This window comes from Maylandia zebra, linkage group LG10, assembly GCF_041146795.1.
Source record: "Maylandia zebra isolate NMK-2024a linkage group LG10, Mzebra_GT3a, whole genome shotgun sequence".
Taxonomy (NCBI): Eukaryota; Metazoa; Chordata; class Actinopteri; order Cichliformes; family Cichlidae; genus Maylandia; species Maylandia zebra.
The window spans coordinates 29,189,064-29,211,176 of NC_135176.1; the positions used below are offsets into that span (position 1 = coordinate 29,189,064).

Sequence of the window (22,113 nt, forward strand, 5' to 3'; positions counted from 1 at the left end):
GGAGAAAAATACACAGCTGTGAAGTAGACCAAGCAATAAATTGAAAAATATTCAAGTATGAGTGCATTCTTTGAATGAATCCCATCCAAAGAGCACACATAAAACAAAAACTAAAATAAAGAAAAAGACTGAGCCTTTATTTATTTTAGACCAATGCAAAGCAATGAAAAAAAAGTCGTGTCAGCCACACTGATGTAATTTCCTTTAATATTCAGTAATATCAAAAACGGATTATGGGAAAAATGAGTGACACCCAAACCAGACATGCATTTCTTTTGACAGACATCGCTGAGAGCATATTAATATGGATTTATCGCCGCCACAGATGGCTCACGCCATTTATTCCGCTCTTTAATGACCTACAAAGGCTGCAAGCCTGGTGGTCATCTCATTGACTTAAATGCATCATGTCAAAATGTTACATTGCTGCACCTAAGCTTCTTATTCATGAAATTGAAGCTATTGCTGAGCATTTCACTCATGGGACTCATGAGCTCTTAAATCAGCCTTTGGAGAGTATCATATGGGAAATGTGGATTACAACCAAGCAAATTATAGCTCCTCATTGCTTCAGCAACACAAGTTAATGACTGAAACTTTTTTTTTCTTAATGCGTTTCTCACATCTGCAATTTCCAGTGAATAAAAATAAGTAATTAGCCATTTTAGGTGAGCAGACTGAGAAATAGCAAAGAGAAACTGTTTGGGAGATACAAACGAATACTTTAAAATATATACATGTATGGTCACCAAAATATTAATTAGCATCTATTTGTTTTGATTTGCTACATCTTACATTTTTTGCAATTTACATTGAATTTAAAAACGTATCGTGCATGAACCGGGGGCGGGGAATCACAATGATGATCTCGAAGTTTCAAAAACTCTAAAAACCTCATGCATCATATATAATATGTAATACGATACGCTCGGCTTTACGGGCCTAAAATGATCTTTACCCATTTTTAATCAAAGGAATTTATTTTTGAAAGAGTGTATACTGTCAGCTGCTTTGTGCAGCATGTGTCTACTTTGTTGTTTGATCATGTTTCCATAGTCAAGTTTTTCTTTGATTGTGAGGCATAACAAAGAGAATCAAATGAGATGCAAATGAATTCTCAATTTGACATTACAGACAGATTATATAACATCACAGTACATGTTCAAATATGTCAAATATTATTGCAGTTACAAAAACTAAATTATTGTTATTATTAAACTGTCCCATTTGTTCGCTTTATTCTACTGACAGTGTCAGTTTTTTGTCCAATTTTTAAGTAACCTCCACAGTATTTATTCTAAATATAGCCTCTGAGGGTTTATTACAAGTTGTAAGAAACTTTAAAAAAGAAAACGAAATCACACTCCACGTACTCAGTCAACTCCTGGGTCTTATACCTTTAAGAAATATTAGAAAAAAGACTGCACTGTCAGCTGTGTATTCCAGTCACTACTTTTCCTCTGACATGTAAAATTAAAGTGTGATTGAGGAGAAAAAAAACATAATGAATTTTGCCTTTAGCTCAACACACAAAAACAAGTGAATTTTTGAAAAACAATAAGCTGATTTGTCTTAAGATTACAGGCGAGATTTGTATCAGAAATGTCATTCTCCAGACAGCTGGCCTTAATACCCCAAAATCACAGAAGAGGGCAGGGCTACAAATGATGAAGCTCCAGAGTTTGGACATGTTTTTTGGCATCTGGCCAGCAAAATCCAGAGCGATTTGCAAAGAGAGCGGCAGTGAAATACAGCTGTGCTGCCAGAACTGCAAATAACTGACTGCAAGAAACAAGTCAAATCAAGACAGCCACGACACATTTTAAGTTATGACTGTCACCACTAAACACAGCTCAAAGCCAGCTGTGAGAGGAGGTAGTCGTGAGGCTTACAGCCGCTGTCAGTGAAGAGTGGAAGATGTTTTTTTAAAATCTGTTTTCGTGATTTACAGCATGCACATAAAGAAGCTTTTACTTGTTTAATACTTTTCAATGAATTTTGTTGCAATTTTGCTTAAGTCCTGGACTGCAATTCAGTTGTGCTTATTCTTTCAGATTTAATCAAAAAGAGCAACTCGGGATTGTTTTCTTACTTTAACCTCCTAAGACCCGAACTCTTCCACGGCATGCATTTTTAATTTCTCTTTGATATTTGGGCTGATTGGGGCCCAATGAATGTAAAAACAAAGAATTACCAGATTTTTACCTTATTTTTGTTTTTATGAAAAATCAGAACCACATATGAGGATATTCGTTTAAAATATTGATAGAACAGTAGCAGTATAATGTCCTTGTAAGTGGATATCAGGCCCTTGTAGAGCAAAATTGAGTATTTTGGTCTAAATAACCCAAAATGTGATGTCCACATATGTGGACGCCAGGTCCTAGGAGGTTAAAAGGAACTCTGTTTAATCCAGATAGAGTTTGTGCTTAAAAGTACCATTTTTCTTCCAGATGCATTGTACGCAAACTGGTTTGAGCTGTACGAGTTTTGATAAAAGATTAATGATCAGAATCAATCTTAAGAATGTTAAAAGTTCCCTTCTTATAACGCTTCAATTATGAGTATTTTACAGGTCCCGAGAGTTCAAATGAACTGCAACTTAAAAAAACACCAGCAAACAGAAACACTGCAAAAGCACACAAAGCACAGGAGAAGCGATTTTGGGGACACAATAATGTGACGGAACAGCTGCAGAAGTGACAAGCTAACAGTAAACAGCTAATCGGGACCATAACTATGCACATCACCTGAACCTTTTCCTCCCTCATAACACAGGTGAATTCCCTGTTTCCTTTAACCGTGCCTGAGTGCAATTATTGCACGTTTTGGGTTTTTCCGTTGTGTTTTATTTGACTTCTGTTGGCTTTTGCATGCTTTTGCAGCATTTTCCTGCTTGCTAGTGTTTTCTTACGTTGCAGTGCATTTGAACTTAAGGGCCACCGTAGAATTCACCTTATGTGAAACTAGAGATGGCACGATACCACTTTTTTATGTCCGATACCGATACCGATATCATAAATTTGGATAACTGCCGATACCGATATGAATCCGATATAGTGTTTTTTAATAAACAAAACTGTTTTTTAAATATCTTGCTGCATTTTGTATAAGTTCATACTCAAGTTTAAAACAACAACTACACTAAAGCTATTCTGTTATACCTGTATGCAAAAAAAAAAAATTTCATAGTACAGCAATACTGATCAATCTAATAAACTTAAACCTACACCATCCTCCCTATTCTGGTATTTTAAAGAGTACTTAGCATAAATATTAAGCAACCTAACTAATAGGGTTCCAACTCCCAGCAACAACAAAAATAAATAAATAAAAAATAGGGAACCACCCCTCACGCTCCACCTCATGATGCTTAATCGACGTAATCAACCTTAATTTGATGCAGTGTGAAAAAAAATGCACAGAAATCAATTATTTTTCAAGAAATATTAAATAGATTCAACATCTTCCTTCAACAAAATTGCAGACTGCACAGATGGTACCTTCCCAAAGGAAAAAGTACTATAGCTTACTAGGGTATATATATTAGACTTAATAGTCACTATATACAGTAATTGACTTCTATTCATTTTACATCAAATTAAAACTTTGGGTGTCAGATAATTATTTATTAAAAGCTCGACATTTTAAATGAGAATAAGAAAGAAAAGTATGTCTTTGTGCCCCCTTTTCCCTGTTCATGCCCTATCGGCCCCCCTGGTTAAACTTTGCTAGATCCGCCCCTGCACAGTTACCAGCCGTCAGCTACGTAGAAAAGATCCTGGAGTAGAAAGTAAGATTAAATAACTTCTAACAACAGCTGATCAAGCTTAAACGTGCTGCTGTTGTTTATCCGCTGGTTTCCTCTTTCTGGTGCAAAGTGGGCCAAAAGCAAACCAGAGACACGGACTCGCAACAGAAAAGCCGATCAGCTGATCGTTAAGCAGTTTCATGATTGAAGTAGCAGCAAGAAGAGGCAGTCGCTCCATATATCGCTTGTTAAGCTTAACGCAGGAATGCTTTACAAACATTCAGAGATGGACTTACACACGTGCTTTACTTCTCTTGGGATAACTTTGTCGGAGATGAAATGCCGGGTTGCTAGCGAAGCTCCAAATGCTATCCAGACCACTGACAGGTCGGCATGCCACAGCCGCTCTATCACGTGATGCATACTGCTCCGACGTGCTAACGTTCTGAGGTGAGTTACGGCGTGTTGCAAGTTTTGTGAGGTGCTTTCGTGATATTTAATGGATCGGATTACATTTTTTATTTTTCTCCGATATCCGATCCAGTAATTTAGGTCAGTATCGGACCGATACCGATACGTAATATCGGATCGGTCCATCTCTATGTGAAACAGGTAAAATATGACTGCTCGTAAGACAAAACAAGATATTTCAAGACATCACCTTAACTTCATAGAAAGTGAAAGCAAATAATTATTTAATTAGTTGTGTGATAATACTCCAAAGATGTAACACCCTAGTGCATTTCACACTTTAATAAACATCTCTTCTCCCTGTGTTTCCCCTGCAGGTCAGCTAGAACATTAACAAATTATTGCCGCAAACTGGACATATGCACAGCTGCATCGTTTCAACAACTGGGTAATATTCATCCACTGCACTAAACACACAAGTCAAATACAGGTTCTGACACTCTGCTGCATCATCACAACATTTTAAGACACTTATTTGTTTGGTTTATTTGCACATTTTGGCTCTAAACTGTATTCTTAATAAGGCACGCACATTTGGTTTACACTGCTCTGCCATCAGTTTAGATAAGATCATTTTTTCCCCTTGGTCTTTAAGTTGCATCTGCAGCTCTAGTACTTCTGCTTTAGCTTCAAACTAGAGGTCTGCGCGGGAATGTTTTTTTAGTCCCGCTCCCGCCCGCTCCCGCAAGGTTTTGTACCGCACCCGACCGCTCCCGCTGTATATTCAGTCTTTGTTCACCCGCTGCCCGCTTAGAATAATTTTCTACCCGACCCGACCGTTCCCGCTAAATTTAGATCTGGTTTCCAAAATCTCACATTTAAATGGGGTACCACCAAAAAATAGAGATAACAGATAAAACTGCAGGTTGTGCAATGATTGTATTTATTTTTCTTAAACAAGATGCATTTATCTGTCAACATGCAACATTTATCTTTTAACATGGAAAACGTGTTGCAAAAATAAAATAAATAAAAACGAATACAGCATTGTGGCCTACTGCAAAAAGCACTGATCCATGCGCTCAGTGCGTGTAACAGGCGTGAGCACTGGCTGTACCAGTGCTCAATTAGAATGAGGAAATCACAGATATGCTGTTCCGAAAAAATGTCGGGCACGCTATATTTTCAGACCGCCCGCTCCCGTTCAAATTACACCAGAGTTACCGACCGCTACCGCATTTTATTTGGAAATTTATTCCCGCGCCGCAAGAAATCTGGTCGGGTCCCGCGGCTCCCGCGGGACAGCCGCGGGAATGCAGACCTCTACTTCAAACTATCAAGACTATATACTGTATTATATGTACTGCATCAGTGCATGCTTGTATATCTCTGCGTAGGCACAAGCACAAAGGAAACACTGGTTCACAAAAGGTTCTATTGGGCAAAAGCGCCACATGAGCCCCGTCAAAAGCTCCACAGGAGCCCTTACAAAGCTTAACCGTACAACGACTTTAAATCAACAATTATTCTTTGGATTGTGTGCAGCATGAAAGGGTTTGCATGCAGTCACAATATTGCAAAGACATATCAAACTCTGCAGTTAACCTGAGCCCTAGCAATCTTTTCAGCCTTTATTGGATCACTGTTTCAGGCACAGTGCGTACAAACTCAGCGCAGTTCCAGCAACAGTACACAGGCCTTTAAATAAAATAGCTTTGATGAACCCAGTGTACACTTCCCAGCAACAACCATTAGTCACTAGCTAGTGAAACATTTAGCCAATAAGATGAGACTATAGTTTACTGGAACTAATAAATAAAGGATTGTTTGCTATCCCCCCCATGTGGCCAGAAATCTATGAATGCAGTTTTTAAAAGATTTTGGCATTAATATAAGAAGCCCCAAAATATTTAGATATTTCCCAACAGAGAACACAAGTTATCACCAATCATTTCTGAGCAGATTTAGATCACAAACTAAGACGACTGCCTCCTGGTTTGGTTTTGGCAGCAGGCTTCATTTTATTTCAGGCTCAGTTGAGCATATGTTTTTTAATGCTCTACATTTAATCAGCAGCTCTTTTTTCCCTCCTTCCCACAAAAATTCAAAGAAACGGCCCGAGCCTGAAGAGAGATCTCTCTCAGTTTTGCCCTCAAATCGAAAGTACAGCTCCCGGGATTGTTTTACAGTATTGGTTATTTAAAGGAAGCTTTGTGCTTTTTAGGAAACAATTAAGTTCTAGGCATGCCATTTGCCACAGTGAGCGATGCTTCAGAAGGGGAGAAACTTGTGCAAAAAAACATTATCGTGCCACCAGTACCATATTGTCATGAGAGTCTTCTTGTTTTCTAATTGTGCAGGGATTAACAGCAGACATTGCTCCAGCAAATCATATGTGAAGAGTGTGGGAGAAAATGAGAAGTAGCTTAAGTGGGTGAATGACTGAGAGAGCAAGTGTGTACATTACAGGGAGAGAGAGAGATTTTTTTTTGGGAGGGGGAGAGTGCAATAAATCTAGGACAGGCACTGACTGCAGGGTGAGGGGTGGGAGGGATAGTGAGGTAGAGAGGATTTCAGAGAAAAGAAGGCAGAGCTGAAGAGGGAGGGATATAAAAGCAGTCAGGAAAAGGAAGAGAGCCTCAGATGCATAGTTTCATTGTGAGGTGGCAGATTTGATGTATATTAATCCTTCAGAGGGACAGGAGGAGCTCAGACTTTAGACCAATGTTGTAAGATTACATGGCATGCAGCGAGTTTTCCTCAAACTCCTAAAAATGTCGGCCCGAGTATGCCCACTGATCCATAAGAGTCTGTGTCTTTACTACTGTGCTGATTTCGATTTTTTTCCGCTCTTCCTCTGACCAGAGGAATCAATCTGCTGCTAGAGTATTTTCCTCTGTCTGTAAAACTTTCCTCTTCAAGCAGTAGGAGGCCGTAAAACCAGAAACCTATTCTTTCCAATGAATAGAAGATTGTTTCACTGTCCCATGATAGTATAGATGTCTTCCTCTGAAGTCTTTCCACCCTCGCAGAAACTCAAGTGTGAGATAGTTTTGTTCAGAAAATGAAAAGTGACTCGATACCGGCTGCTTTTTGGTCCGAAAACATTAGCAGCGGCTTTCACAACCCCATAATGACCCATTTTTAGTAAAGCAAAAGCCTATTGGAAAGCTTTTACAGCAGACAACTTTATTCTGTATCTCTACTTATAAAACCTTGATGCTATTTTAAACCAACCACAGCTCTAACCAATAAAGCTGCCATTAAAATGTCGGATAATACATGATAGAAAATCTTACCGACTTGTTCTTGTACGAGGTGGCTCCTGATCTTAATATAACTGGGGGGGGGACTCATTTTTGAATGAGACCACCTGATTTATCAACCACACCAATTCAAACTTGCTAAAAGACCTATGAGTGGCCCAAAAGTTTGCAGCTGCTTTCTAGACATTTACAATTATAGGCTGCTTAAAAGCACTCCCTTAACAACTTACTGCATGAAGTTACAAATATTCTCCTATTCACTCATTCAGAGACAACTAAGGGAGCAGGCCTGCTATGAAAGTATCCCCTGACAGTAGAAACATCTGGGCCTAATCTGGGCAACTTCTGGCATGCACAGTTAAGGCACTGGCAGGTGTTGAGTGGGCCAAATGTAGCTCAGAAGTCACGGAGCAGACTAGGCAAGGGTTATGGCATGTGTACAGGAGAATGTAACCTAATTGTGACACAACCTAACATCTGGCCCATATAAGGTGGAGCGAGGCTGACATAAGGCGCAGAGACCTAAATGTATTCCTCATAAAGCTACACACACATATTCATCCAAACATTCACTGCCATTTGAGGATGGTCATGTGTGTTTTGATCAGCAAGATGATCAACTCACTGCACTCGGAGCACCTTTATTACTAAAACCTTTATTCTGGTGATTAAACCAGAAACTGAGATGCAGCTGCGGTTTTAGCTGAAATGCAACAAGCAACATCTGAATGTAAACACAGTCACTGCAACACAGAACTATTTGATTAGACTCTGCAGCAAGCAATTAAAAAGAAGACAAGAAAAAGAAATGGTACCAGCAACTGATTTTGTTCCTTTCCTACATCCTTTAATGAATAAAAGGAAAACTCCCTCTTTCAAGGTGTCCAGTGCTTGGCAGGCTTAGCTTGAGCACAGTTTGTTTCCTTGTCTTAATGCCTGTCCAGTTAATTTAACTGCAGCAGCTGAGGCTATGTGGATGCCTAATTAATGGTCCAACTCTGGCTGGAGACATTGTGGGCTGTCTGCAGAGAGAGCAGCCAGACTCTGGGCATGAAAACTGCTCTCAGAGACAGCTCCAGCAGCCACTCAACCACTTCTGACTGTATTGACTTTGAGCTTCTCGGCTTTTCAGCTGCCTCTGGGTATTAAGGTATTAACAAATCTTTGTTGTTGTTGCTGTGTTTTAAATACTTTTCATCCCCACAAAGCTTCTTGAAAGTGTCTTAGATGATAAACTGCAGCTTAAAAATTGCTGAAAGTTTGTGTATGTTCTAATTTGTATCTATAAAATAAATTCAGCACAATGTCTCCTAAGACCAACAACTCTGCCTCGGTGCTGAAATGTAATGTGCTATGCTATGCTCCTTTAACCACGGGATATTGCTGTAGACCAAGTTGTCCTGGAGTGAAAGTAATCAATCTCTTAAATGATAAATGGCTGTATGCATACATATGTATATACACAGGGCCTTTATCCCAAAAAACTCACATTTACGACAAAGGGTGGCAGCAAGCTTTAATGCAAGTTGCTGGCCTGTCCACTGGGAGCATTTTGCAGTTCAGTGTATAGCTTAAGGACATTTAGAGGGTATGTATTAAACTGCCACCCTCATGATTAGTGGACAATCCACTCAATCCCCTGAGTCCCAGCCAGCAATCATCTATTTTAATGCAAAGAAAATAAGATATTCAAGATGTCGGATGCATCAGAAATTTCCTAACCAATGATTCCTTTCAGTGTCCTTCACTGCTGCAATCTGGCATCTGCCTCGCTTATGATCTTAACAGCCTGATCTTTTCAACGTCGTGTACTCATAACTAAAGCAGTTGTGCTCAACTGCATTTTGCATGTTTTTGGAAACAAAAACATTGTTAGAATATCTGCAACAACAACAAACAGCTAAGACCTCAATATAATTCACCACCACCTTATTACTGCCATTTATTTCCAAAGTGTTATGAACTCTATTGATGAGCCTCCCAGATTCCAATGGCTGGGCTAAAATTGGTGGAAATGGCTTGTTTGCTGGATGGCACAAATGCTCTAAGAACCAGTTCAAGACCTATAATTTGATGGGATCTTTGGTCATTGGTCGCCGTCTTTCAGTCCTTTCAAAGAAATCAGAGTTTGTGGGCACAGCCCAAAGCTGACTAAACCTCGGTAGCTGTATTGATGATCCCAAGCTTGTCTTAAACTTGCAGACCAAGGCTACGTCCACACGTACACGGGTATTTTTGAAAACTTCCGTTTTCGTTTTAAAAAATAATCCCGTCCACACATAAAGGCAGAAATGAAGGAAAACGCTGCTAGGAACATGCCAAAGCAACAGGTAGCGATATATTCCTAACCGTGTAGAAATGTTGGCCAATCAGAAGTCTAGAAGCCTCGGTGGGAAATAGTAAACAAAGCTGGGGCATAGAAGCAGAACCGAGTCGTATGTGTGGAGGGACAGTAACTGTGTGTATATGTAAGCATTTAAACACTGCAGAGAGGACAATTAACAGTAACAGTATTGTAGAAATTCATTTCACCGAAACACTAACGTGGCGCACAGTGTGACGTCAAAAAAGGCGCACACCTTTGACGCTGCGTTTTCTCCGTTTTTCTCGTCCACACGTAAATGCAAAAACGGAGTTTTCGAAAATATCCACCCTGGCAGGCGTTTTTAGAAATCTCTGTTTTCAGTGACCGAAAACGCCGTTTACGTGTGGACGAAAGGTGCAAACGCATAGAAAAATCTGCGTTTTCAAAAATACCCGGGTACGTGTGGACGTAGCCCAAATGGAAAAAAGCCAGATTATCTATCACCTAACGGTAATGGCCACATGCAAAGCGTCAGTGCTGACAGGATGAAGGAAAAAAAACAAACAAAAAACCTTCAAAACGCTTTGTTATATTACGGGTCTTATTGTTGCATACTTTATCCATTAGAAAGTGCTGTGCAACTTCCCTGTTGGCATCACATGTTTAGTTTGAAAGAAAATAGTCAACATACGCTCCAGCTCTAATGACAGTGACCTTGATAAACACCAAGCCAAATACACTAAGCAACTGTCAAAATGTATGTAATGTATATAATCAGTGTAATTACCTCAGCAAGAGTGGTTTGTGAATGCTGGAGAAAAAGTAACACATCATCAGCATAAAGACAGATTTTATGTTTTACATTCTTGCACTTCATATAATTAATCACTACAGTCTGTCTAATTTCTGGTACTAGTGGTTTAATAAAGGTTGCATACAGTGAGTGGGAGAGTGGGCATCCCTGCCGGGTGCCCCTCTGGAGACAGAAGCTGAAAGATGTTTGGTCTGTCCTGACACGTGCTGTTGGGAAACTGTATTTGTCACCAGATTATTAAAGAGATTCCAAAACCTAAATTGCATAAAGTTGCAAATAAAAATTTGGGGTCAACAACATTTGGGCCATATACACTGAGAATGCATAACTTTTTGTTATGTATAAATAATTATTAGAAATCTCTGTGAAATTAACATTTTCTTGTATTAAAGTTGCTCCTCCTCTTTGCTTAGAGTTACAGTAGCCTCAGAACACATTAGGAAACAGCGTCATGTAGTAAGACAACATCTGCCTAAGACAACATCTGCCTCTTCTCTCTGGAGCAAGCGCCACGCACAGCACGAGTAGACCCGAGTGGTGCTTGATTATATCTCTGATTATACGAGTGAACATTAACTTATATGAGCGAGTGTGTGTGCACCTGTGTGTGCGTGAGTCGTATATGTCTGTGTGCGCTGTGAGGCCGTATTGGATGTGCTGACGCCGAGTGCTCGAGCGTGCCATGCAGATGAAATAATCTTTGTGTGAAGATCGAGGGTGCAGAAGCAGAAAAAAGGAAAGAAAAACTAATTGGGAAGGGGTTGGAGGTGAGAGGGAGTGAAAAGAATAACAAACAGCCCATAATCTTAGAGGAAAGCTGTGTGTGACTAAGTAGGAAAACAGCTGATCTGTGCAGTGAGAGTAGGGAGAAAAATGAAAAACATACAAAGGAGCAAAAGGGCTGCAGAGACTGACGGTGATTTATCCGATATGACGTCACGTTGAATTAACAAAGTGTCATGAATAAGCTAAATCGACAAAACGGGATGAGGAGGAGAGTAAATTTAGTGGATTCTTACATCAACCGGGGAGTGGTGCTGGGGTCGCAGTAGAGCAACTGTCAAAATGTTTCTGTAGGCCTATTACAAAACACCAAGAAAGTACATGTTCCCCCTGCCCAGGTTTCTTTTAACATAACAGCAGACACAATGAGTTATGAACAGTGAAGACGACGTGTACATCGGGGACGTCAAACGATACTTTTCTAATTAAAACACCTGATTGAATTGAGGCCGCACAGGTGATTTCAATTTTAATTGAGAAGTTGTCTTGAGGGATACTGTAATTGAATTTACATGCTATTACAATTTTTATTTTTGCTCCCTATTACTGCAATTAATCAGTGTAATCTTTTTTTCTCCAGTAGTTAAGATAATAAAATCATCAATGACTGTCACACTAGAAGGAACAATGACAGGTACAAAGGGGGGGGGGAAAGGCATTAGTAATATTTAAGGTAATGACATTGTTCTGTTATTGAGGTTTTTCCATTTAAAAGTTTATGGTTATAGCCAAATTTAGTTAGAAAAACTATTATGACAGTAAACACAGCAGTGAAATCATTATATTAAATAAAGTGCTAGAGCTCAGAGTGAAGAGGCTGAAGCAAAACAACTGTTAAGGCACTTTGCTTTTTGAACTGAAGCCATGTAGAACACAGCTTACCCAACTGTTAATTACCAGATGCTCCCCTGGTTACATGATTGTGTCCAAAAGTAAACCACATACTGTGCATGAAGAGGGGCGTTTGTTTTTTCTTAAACTCAAAGAAAAAGTGCTCCAAAAAATAATTTTGTTGTTTGTTTTTTTTAGGTTAATTAAAAAACAGTGCTGTAAAGATGGTGGTGTTAGCTTTGGAAAGAAATTAGCTGGCCGTTTCTTTCCAAATGGCTGGCTAACAGGATAAGCACCGAATTAACTGCAGGGGAAGAGTTTGATTACAAGCTCATTAAGTTCAATTCGAGCCAAGTATGTGTAATCACTTAGTTTGACATAGATTTTTCCGATTAAAAATGAACACAATCTTAACCCTACTGAGATAACTCTGCAATAAACATAAGGCACCCCGTGGGCTTATATTTAAAAAAGGACATGAAATGTGAATGTCTAAAGAGACCTACATAAATATCTAAACTGAGATGGCACAAAGAGATTCTAAACAACTAGAAAAGAATAAAAATAGAAGGAAAGTGATTGCAGTGACACACGAATTGGCCTCAAGGTATCAGCCAATGAATACAAAGAGGTGCAATATAACAACAAACAGATGCAAAACAACTACAATAATGACACAAAAGGAAAAACTAAGAAGCCAAAATAAAATTTAAAATGTGCCAAAATTACATTCTTCATCTTGTGTCTCTACCTGCACTCATTTACCAACATCTTAATTTAAGATGCATCTATTTAAACTCGTTTAAGATGGCGAAAATGTTGCCACTATGACAGAATGACATGGCTTTGTTCCGTAAATGGTATGTTAAAATAAATAAAGAGCACAGCCAACGCTACATCACATACGTCAGACTCAAATGGGAATCCCATTTCGGAGTCTCGACTTTAGCATTTGGGCTATCGCCACCTTAATTTTTCTTTTGAGCCAATAAACTAAATCTTTCTGCTTCCACAGGAGCAAAGCACTGCTGTCTATTTGAAAGAATGTACCTTTACACTCGCTTCTTTTCAAACCCAGAGGCCACATCCTTTTTTTATTAGTCTAGAATTTGTGCTCATAACATTAAACTGAATGACTTACTTATCTCAGTTCGCACTACGTCTGAGCTTTAATTAAATCAACAGTGAAATCCAAGCCAGTGACAAGAAATGATCAGAAAGAAAATGTTGTAAGTGTAATAATGCTTCAGGAAAGACGAATCCTGTGTCTTTTAATAGTCAAATTAAGAGCCAGAACAGGTACTGCTCAACTGAAATGCTTAAAAATGAGCGAGAGAAAGGATTGAATGATTTGTTGAAAACCGCCTGCTTTGTAAAGAGCTAAACAATCTCCCACAGTGAAATTCACACTCTGAGGAAAATATTGGGCTTCTCAAGAAATGTAAAATATAAATGATGGTATAAACTAACAAGCAGTGAAGTTTTTGTTTGTGGGTTAAATGCGAGTATATTAAGGTTTATTCCTGTGTTGAGTTTCAGATCCCGTCTCTTACTTCCTTAAAGCTTCATTTTAAATTGTGTCAAATATAAATTCAACGAAAAAAAAATGATTGATAGGAGAGTTTCTGTGACTTTATTTTCCACCCATAAACCCACTGTGCAATGAGGTGGTCCTTATGATTTATCATTTCAGGATCTATTGTTTTGATCGGCCGCTTGATGAATTGCTGTGAAACTCGTGCGATCATGCCACAAAAACCTTCTGGGCTTCCTCACATTCCTGCATTAGCTGATTTGAAAAAGAAGCAGAGTGGAGCCAAGAAATTCGATTGGTGAGAACTTGAAGTGTATTGGATACAAATGTCCCTCTGGGGCAAAACGTAACGTGTTCCGGTCTTCAGGAAACTGAAGATTTATTTTATGTTGTGTAGATTTAAATCTGGGCTGAAAGAAACCTCAATCCAATACGTGTAACAGTTGTATATAAACTGAGTGCTCTAATACCTACTAATAATGGATTAACAACCAGATGGCACAACAGTGGATCAACAGTCAGTCTGACAGAATGTGGATCACATGTCGCCGCGTTCGCTCCCTCACAAAAAAATCAGGGGAGAAGTGTAGAGCTCTGCATTGTTCTGCACAGACTCAAAATGTGCTGATGTCAGTCGTTTGGTGATTAGACCTCAAACAGTGCTGCCCAGATAAATAAATTTTAAAAAAGTTCTTGTTATTTATGGGTTTTTGGACTGTAAAGTTACAGCTTTGTCGAAAAGCCCACAGATCCCAAGGTAGTCAGAAGAATGAACTTTGTGAAATGGCAAACGCAGAGCTGGTATAGCCTGCAGGTTTGATAGACAGCGGAGATGGGTTAAAGGTTTGTGGAAATGCAGCCAGAACTGCCGAAGCTAATTTGTCTTCTAAGATGAACCATATGGACAAAAGAGTTGGGGACTGGTACTAGAGAGCTTGAGGTGTGTGTGCGTTTCTGTGTGCAGAAGGAAGCTGAAGACATGGCATACATCCTCTGCCAGGTGAACATGCTGTTGAATACTAAGACGACAGTGGATGCAACTTTGTTGTACATTGTGCACTGTTGTTGTAGAAAATTTGAAATCAGTGCAGGTGAGCAGCAAAACTTTACTATTTCTTGTTACATTTGTCATTATTTGATCTGATTTACAGATTTGCTTAAGCATTTTAGTTAAATCTCACTTGGGCCTGGTGATGGGGGCAAGCTCTATATAAGAGTTGGACATGTAGCTATCGACCACTGGTTTGTTTCAAGTCATGCAACCTCAACATTAGCATTTTGGCTTTCACCATCTTTGCCTTTCTTAGAGCCAAAAGACAAGGAGAATGTTATCAGCTCACACTAGCTGGCTCGGTGAGCAAATGGCATCCTTTACCGACTGCTCTGTGCTGACACGAATGCTAATTAGTGCTAAATAACAAACTAATATTATATTAGAATTTCTATCCCCAAAATTGGCACGCAGATTTCTTGGACAGGCTCTTAGTATAATTAATCACACAGAAAGTCATAATTATTTGTTGAATAATGGCATTAAAAGTGCTTCAAAACAAGGTTAAAGAGTTCTAGTTCAATGCCTTGAGTAAGCTAAGGCTATAGTAAACAGCTAACAGCCTGTAAGAGTTTTGGCACTCATTTTTGCTCCAGAGATTTCTGCAATAGGACAAAGTTAATATATTCAGCAATTCTCTGAAACATCTCTACATAACTGAAGGATGTTCATTTCAGCCTTACATTAAACAGAGTTATTAATCACCATATGTTTGGGTATGAATTTAGAGTAAGAGCTTAACACTTAAGAAACATAGTCCAGCAGGTACCTAAACAACATTAAAATAAATCTTAATTCTATTTTAGTCACTATAAGCACTAGTTTACACTATTGATTCAACAATTTTTTTATTAAGCATAATTTCCAATATCCAAGAGGCTTGGGAGACTAAAATGCTAATACATGCGCAGCAGCGTAAGTAAATATTTGTGTAATCTCTTCACTGTTATTGAAGACAAAGTTGAAAGTAAACTGGGGGGACTAGCACCAAATCGTTCACGACAACAAACCTGATCAAACTCTTAAGTTACCCTCACCCAGCTGAACATGGACATTTTAAAGGCGCCAACAAAAAAATTAGCTAAAGCTAAAGTTAGCCAGAGCCTGGGGCGTAATTTCCAGTGGGGTTAGGGGGGTTATGGACACCCCCCCCCCCCCAAATAATCAGACCCAACCAATATAACCCCTCCAATAAAATTATTATAAAAAATTATGAATCATCTGGGAATTTACCGAGATTTATTTATTTAGATCTTGACCCATCCCCCAATGTTCAGCACAAAGTTACGCCGATGGCCACAGCTCAGGGCTAGCAACAAGCTAGCAGCTTCGGTATGAGCAAAAGATCTTTAAAAAAAAGAAAAAAAAAAAAAAAAGTAGAAATGATGAGTGAAAAGCAAAATGTCCTATTATTTAGCGCATTTGTAAAAATACTGGAAAATGATGCAAATAACTGGCATTCACTTTGTAATATAAATCTGTTAAATATGATTTTGTTTAGTAAGTGTTTTTCATTTAAGCTGTAGCTCATTTGAGTAGCAGAGTGCTTTATCTTCAGTTGTTTCAGTGAAAAAAAAGATCCTTTAACTCACTGCAGGCAAAAATCAATGTTTTTTATTATGAAAAGATTTACATTAAAGAAAAGCTTATTATGTGCTGCAAGTTATACTCCTCACAAATAAGAATCGAGCAAGAAAATTACAATTGTTCCATTGGTATTTAATCTTCTAGTTTGATAGTTAGCATCATTTTGACAGCACCATTGTTTAAAGAAAAAAAACATCCAAGTGTTGCATTCAAGATTGTGCTGCCATTGTACAGATTGAGTTATGAATTAATGAATTGAATAAATAAACACTGTACTCCATAATGACCACGGCCAGCTGCATTTCTGGCTTGGGGTGAGGAGGAAGAAGGCGAGCTGGAAATGAGGGAGGAGAGAGCGAAAGAGAAAGAAAAGATGAAGATCTACATGTACAAATGTTACATGGCCATATATAGTGTAAAAGAGCTATATGTGATCTTTGAATTAAAAGTAACATATAAGAGGTACTAAGAAAGTGGACGGTCTCCAGCCACATACATAAACATAATTATGCAGATTGCATCAGACAACTATATACACTAATGAATGTATATTTGAGCATCTTCTCTTTTTCTATTAAATAACCTAAAAAAAATTACTCTGACTTATAGGAGCTCATGTATGTAAGGTTATTTAAAAGATTATCTCCTTGGTAACACTGACTTATAGTCTCAAACTGCAAACCAGACTGTAAGAAGAACGGCCCAAAACACCTGATATCACGCAAGATGGTTTCATCAAAATCAAACGGGTGTCAAAGATTATGACTTCAGTTTCTCAGCCTTTCTCCTCTCTGCAAGTACACACAGCACACCTGAGCACAGAAACAAGTTGGGAAAAATAAAAATCAATGAAGTATACACAATCTCCAAGGAACACGAACACGCTCCCGCCTTTGTATTTCCACCGTCTCCCCCACAGTGTTGATCTCCAGACTCCTATTTTTCTACTGATCTGTGTATCTTTAGCTGGATCTCAGACAACTCAAATCAGCTTACTGGGAGTCCTTGAGGGAAATACTTTCATATATAGTTGTGAATGGAAGAAATTAACCATCCAGCGTTTTCAACGAGAAAGCAAAATCCTCCAATATGCTCTTTTAAAATAAACCACTCAAAAGCTCATAGAGGCCTGCAATGATAAAGAAAGCACACAATTCAGCTCGATTAGCCATTCACATCTCACTGTACTAAACACTCATAATACTTTGAACACATTTGCACAAAAAGTAAACAATAACATATTTTCTTCAATTTTCTTTCCTATTCTTTTTACATTTTCTGGAACAAAATTTGTTTTAACTTGTTTATAAAGATGTTCCCTGTAGTTATTTCAAAGGCTTCAAAAAATATGATTATTTATTAATTAAGTGAATTCTTGGGTCCATAAAACTACAGTGTAGAATGAAGAAAGGAAATAAAACAGACACCATGACTGTTCAGCAAGAATAAAGAAGCAGTGTCTAAACTTTGTTCAACTAACATTCTCCAGAGGCAAAAGGCAAAGATAAGTCCTCCTGCACTGGAAATGTTTTAACTAAAGTCGTGGTTATTCCCTGCAGTCTTGACTTAATGAATGTACAGACAGGATTACAAAGATGATGGTGTGCAAGAATAAAAGACAATCTGGACTTCATGATAAACGACCAACTATACGCTCTTTGAATGCCTGGTGGTAAAATTTAAAAGAATAAATTGAGTTTGCCCCTTTAGGTAAAGTACATTAAATCCTTTTGCCTTCAACTTCTCATAACACAATGTTATTTTAAAAGATAAATTTGCCTTCTTTACTTTATTTTAGAGATCCTATACAGTATTTATTCTGAAACTTTCATAATTGTTTCTGATAAGCTGATACTCGGCTGTAAACAACAATAATATTTCCAAGAAGCACATGTGGTTTGATCTTGGGGAGTTTGCATGTTTTCCTTATGGCTGTGTGGGTTTCCCTCTTGTAGTGCAGCTTCCTGACAGTCCACAGACATGCATGTTAGGTTAATTTTTGATTCTTGATTTGCCATAGATGCAGATGTAAGAGTGCATGGCTGTCTGGCTTTCTGTGTTAGCGGCAAACCTGTTCAAGATGCACCACCTCCCACCTGAATGTCAACAGGGTTCAGCCCCCTCCTCCCCAACCCCAAGTTGGATAAGCAGTTAAGAAAATGGAAGGACAACGTAGCTTTATTGGTAAGCTGCAAACAACCAACACAAGTCAAAATTTCTTTAAAAAAAAAGATCCGTCTTGATTCTTAGTTGCACAAGAAATATGTGGCACTGACTGACTCTGTTCCACAGGTAGGAACCAAAAGGAAACCATCATCATAGTTCAGAAGCAAAGCTGGTAAATGCCTTTTAAAATAAGAAAGGGCTTCGGTAAAACAAACATGTCAATCAAAAAGCATGAGATTTCCATACAAGATCACATTGCTGTTGCAGTTGCAGGGTGTCAGTGGAAACTACACTTCTGCTGGGCAAAGACAAAAGAAGAGGAGAGGGGGAAGGCATGTGGGAGAGACATGGAGCTGGAAGGCAGGAGGGAGACCACAGAGGAAGTTTATGAATATAATAAAGGAGAGTTAGTGTACCAGAAGAGGATGCAAGGGTGAGACGGAGGCAGGTGATCCACTGTGACGACCCCCTAAAGCGAGCAAAAGAAGACGATGACGACAACAGAAAAAAAGGGTTCTAGTCTCTATAGACTTCTTCCAGCCTGATAATAACTCCAAGGCCTGTGAATTTTTTCATGAATCATCCATTTATATACTGGTAAGGCTTAAAGATACGGACATGGCCACTTTGACGAGTGTGCCAGTTCTAGCAGTCGTTGCTGATCCCTGTACTGTCAAAAAGAGTCCAGAAACCAGTGGATAACATCTCTATTGCTACAGTTTCAATCTGTAATCTCAATATACAGAAGCACAAACTCTAACAGGCACGGTCATTAAACACAATTTTTGTTATTCGTTTTTAATTCCCGTAACTGTAGGAACTTAAATTGTCTCTACAATTAGTCACAAATCACACAACCATTTCTTTCTAATTAAGGAAATTGTGAGGAAAGTTCCTAGAAAATTATCTGGAGATCTATAATTAAAAAAAAAAAACTACATTTAACAACAAAACAACAGAGTTCCCTAAATTATGATTTCCTTTATTTTTCAGTGGTGCATTTGAGACCTTCATTATTACTTTTTATTAAAGAAAAAGAAAATCACCAGTTGGATTTGTCTCCAAATATTTGAGCCTATGATGCATACATCTTATAAGACAAAGACTACATGGAGCAGTAAAACAAACAAACAAACAAACAAACAACATTTTAAACCTTGGATGTGATTTTGAAATATTAAAGGCAACATGAGAAATCCTTAAAGCTTGCACTTGATGAATCCCATCATGTGTTTCGCAGAGAATTACAGACCTGTGGGAGTTAATTAAAAATGACAGCCACAAATCATGGAGCACCAATTAGTAGCTAATAAACACAAAAAGATCATCAATATCCAAGTGTGTGTACGCAGGAGATATCGCAAACCAAATGCAGTGATTATTGATCCATTTTCCTTTTTTTGCTGTTTCATCCATACATTTGTATTCATTTTCTAATCTACTTAGCACTGTGTAACTGCATAAATGGGTTTAAACTGCATTAATAAATACACGCAATTTAAAAGCGTAGCTTCTGCAATCACTTTGAGCTAGCATTTTTATCAGAATTTGTGGCAGTCCGAGATCTGAAACATCATTTTTCCCCTCTAAAATGTGAACAATACACAGAAATGATGTGACAACCTGCCATCATTCCCCCTGTGGGAGCTGTGCATCTCTGCTGTTGACACAGAACACAAAACCTAGAGGAAAAAAGGTTCCCAGCAAAGTCAAGTCCCAGTGCTATGAATGCTTCTGGCACGCGGTCCCATCTGGAAACATCGACGACCCAACCAAAATGTGAATACTTGAATAAATATTTAATAAAAATAAATAAATACTTCTGCAAAAGTCCTTGCCAAACAGCAGTCGAGCCTGGCTTTTGGTCAGGAGACCACTTTCATGTCTAAACAGCATCAGCGGGGTTTGTTATTCCTGCGCTGGCCAAATGGGCCAACTGATTGGTGGCCAGCTGCGAAGATGGGATTTTGATTTTCAGACCACATATTGGTTATCATCCTCACCATCCATATGTGTGTGGAAAAAAAATATGTATGCAGCAGACAACTCAAAGGGAGTGTCGCAGATGAACATGCTCATCCAGACTGTTGGCTGGATGAGCATGTTGCTCTACATGGGCCTGATATCCACTTACAAGGACATTAAACTGCCACTGTCCTATGAAAATTTGAAACGAATATCCTCATGTGGCTCTTATTTTTCTTAAAAACAAAAATAAGGTTAAAAAAAAAAAAATCTGGTAATTCTTTGTTTTTACATTCATCGGGCCCCAATTTGCCCAAATATAAAGAGAAATTAAAAATGCATGTCATGGAAGAGTTCGGGTCTTAGGAAGTTAAAGAAGCAGTTTCACACTATGAGACTTAACTTTCTGATGACAGCAGAAGAGAGAGATTAATGATTGCTACCAAGGATGGCCATGTGTATCCTTGTTAAAGTGTCATTCAAGCCGGGAGGTTGCCTGAAGGAGACTTGAACATGTCCTTGACCCTCTCTCCTCTCTGAACACCAGTAAGGGGACAGAGTAGTCCTTCACGATGGCAGACCGGGGTGGTTTCCAGGTTACATAAGGAGAAGAGGTTGTGAATTAAGGTCATGAGAAATGTACGGCATCTGTGGGTGGGAAGTCCGTGAGAGATCACCAAGAAAGAGGATTATGGCAGGAATATCCGAGACAGTACAAGGTCACGTAAACAATTCAGCAGGCCATAAGATGTGCATATACAGGATTTCCTCAAGGAAACTGGCTGCCAGAAATGGTTAAACCTGCCCTTTAACTGAAACTTCACATCTGAAGCAAAGACTGAATCCATGAGACAAACATCCACAGACACGAGACGCGATACCCTTGTTTTTTTAATGTATAATCACGCCAGTGGTTATTAACATTTACTTAACGGGATCATTTATTTGTCTTGCTGGGCTCAGATGAGTCCTGACATTTTTCCCACGTCACTTTAAAACTCCCAAATAGCTCTTTTCTACTTCCTGAAGATTCCCATCAAGGTGCACTGATGACCACATGGAATTTTATGGCATTTGTTTTATTTACCTGCACAAAAACGAAATTGTTCATTTACAGCACTATTTTATTCTGTATGCTCGCATACATTTGTCATAAAGGAAAGAAGGGGGCTCAGTTCATTTGAGCAGTTGCCAGGAGGTGGGATTACTATATAAGACCACGACACATCTAAGGCCCTGACTGACAGCGAGACGAGGGGAAAACTAAATCGCTATCTTGTGTGGAGCAAATCACAACTAAGCAGTGCGAATGATCCCTACCAAAGTGCTTGCAGTCTATTCCAGCTATCTCTGGGTGAGAGGTAGACTATATATACCTTGGACAGATCAGCCTACTGCAAAGTTACAGGGCCACACTCACACCTACAACCCATTTAGGTTCACCAGTTAACCGAACGTGGACATCTCTGCACTGTGGGAGAAAGCCACAGTACCAGGAGGGACCTACACAATAGAGAGAAAATACCTAGAAAGCCTTTTCCTAAAATTGCCAGCAAACCTCTGGGTTAATGATATGCCTTTAATCCACTAAAAATAGAGCACAATTTAAAAACCATCTATAGTGCTCTATAAATTCACTGAATTGACTT

The 22,113-nt window shown here is 38.8% G+C and overlaps 1 protein-coding gene and 1 long non-coding RNA gene across 4 annotated transcripts in view; one reads left to right on the forward strand and one right to left on the reverse strand.

Annotated features, from left to right (window-relative positions):
• Positions 1-22,113, reverse strand: part of tmem132e (transmembrane protein 132E) — a 422,770-nt gene that overhangs the window by 378,045 nt on the left and 22,612 nt on the right. The gene's annotated exons all lie outside the window — the stretch shown is intronic.
• On the forward strand, positions 8,431-20,146 carry LOC143420876 (uncharacterized). Of its 3 annotated transcripts, XR_013100636.1 has the most exons (6): positions 8,431-8,578; positions 13,855-13,993; positions 14,660-14,786; positions 18,354-18,517; positions 18,626-18,671; positions 18,767-20,146. It is a non-coding gene; the product is annotated as an uncharacterized LOC143420876 (long non-coding RNA). The 3 variants fall into 3 exon arrangements; XR_013100635.1 differs by lacking the exon at positions 14,660-14,786; XR_013100634.1 differs by lacking the exons at positions 13,855-13,993; positions 14,660-14,786.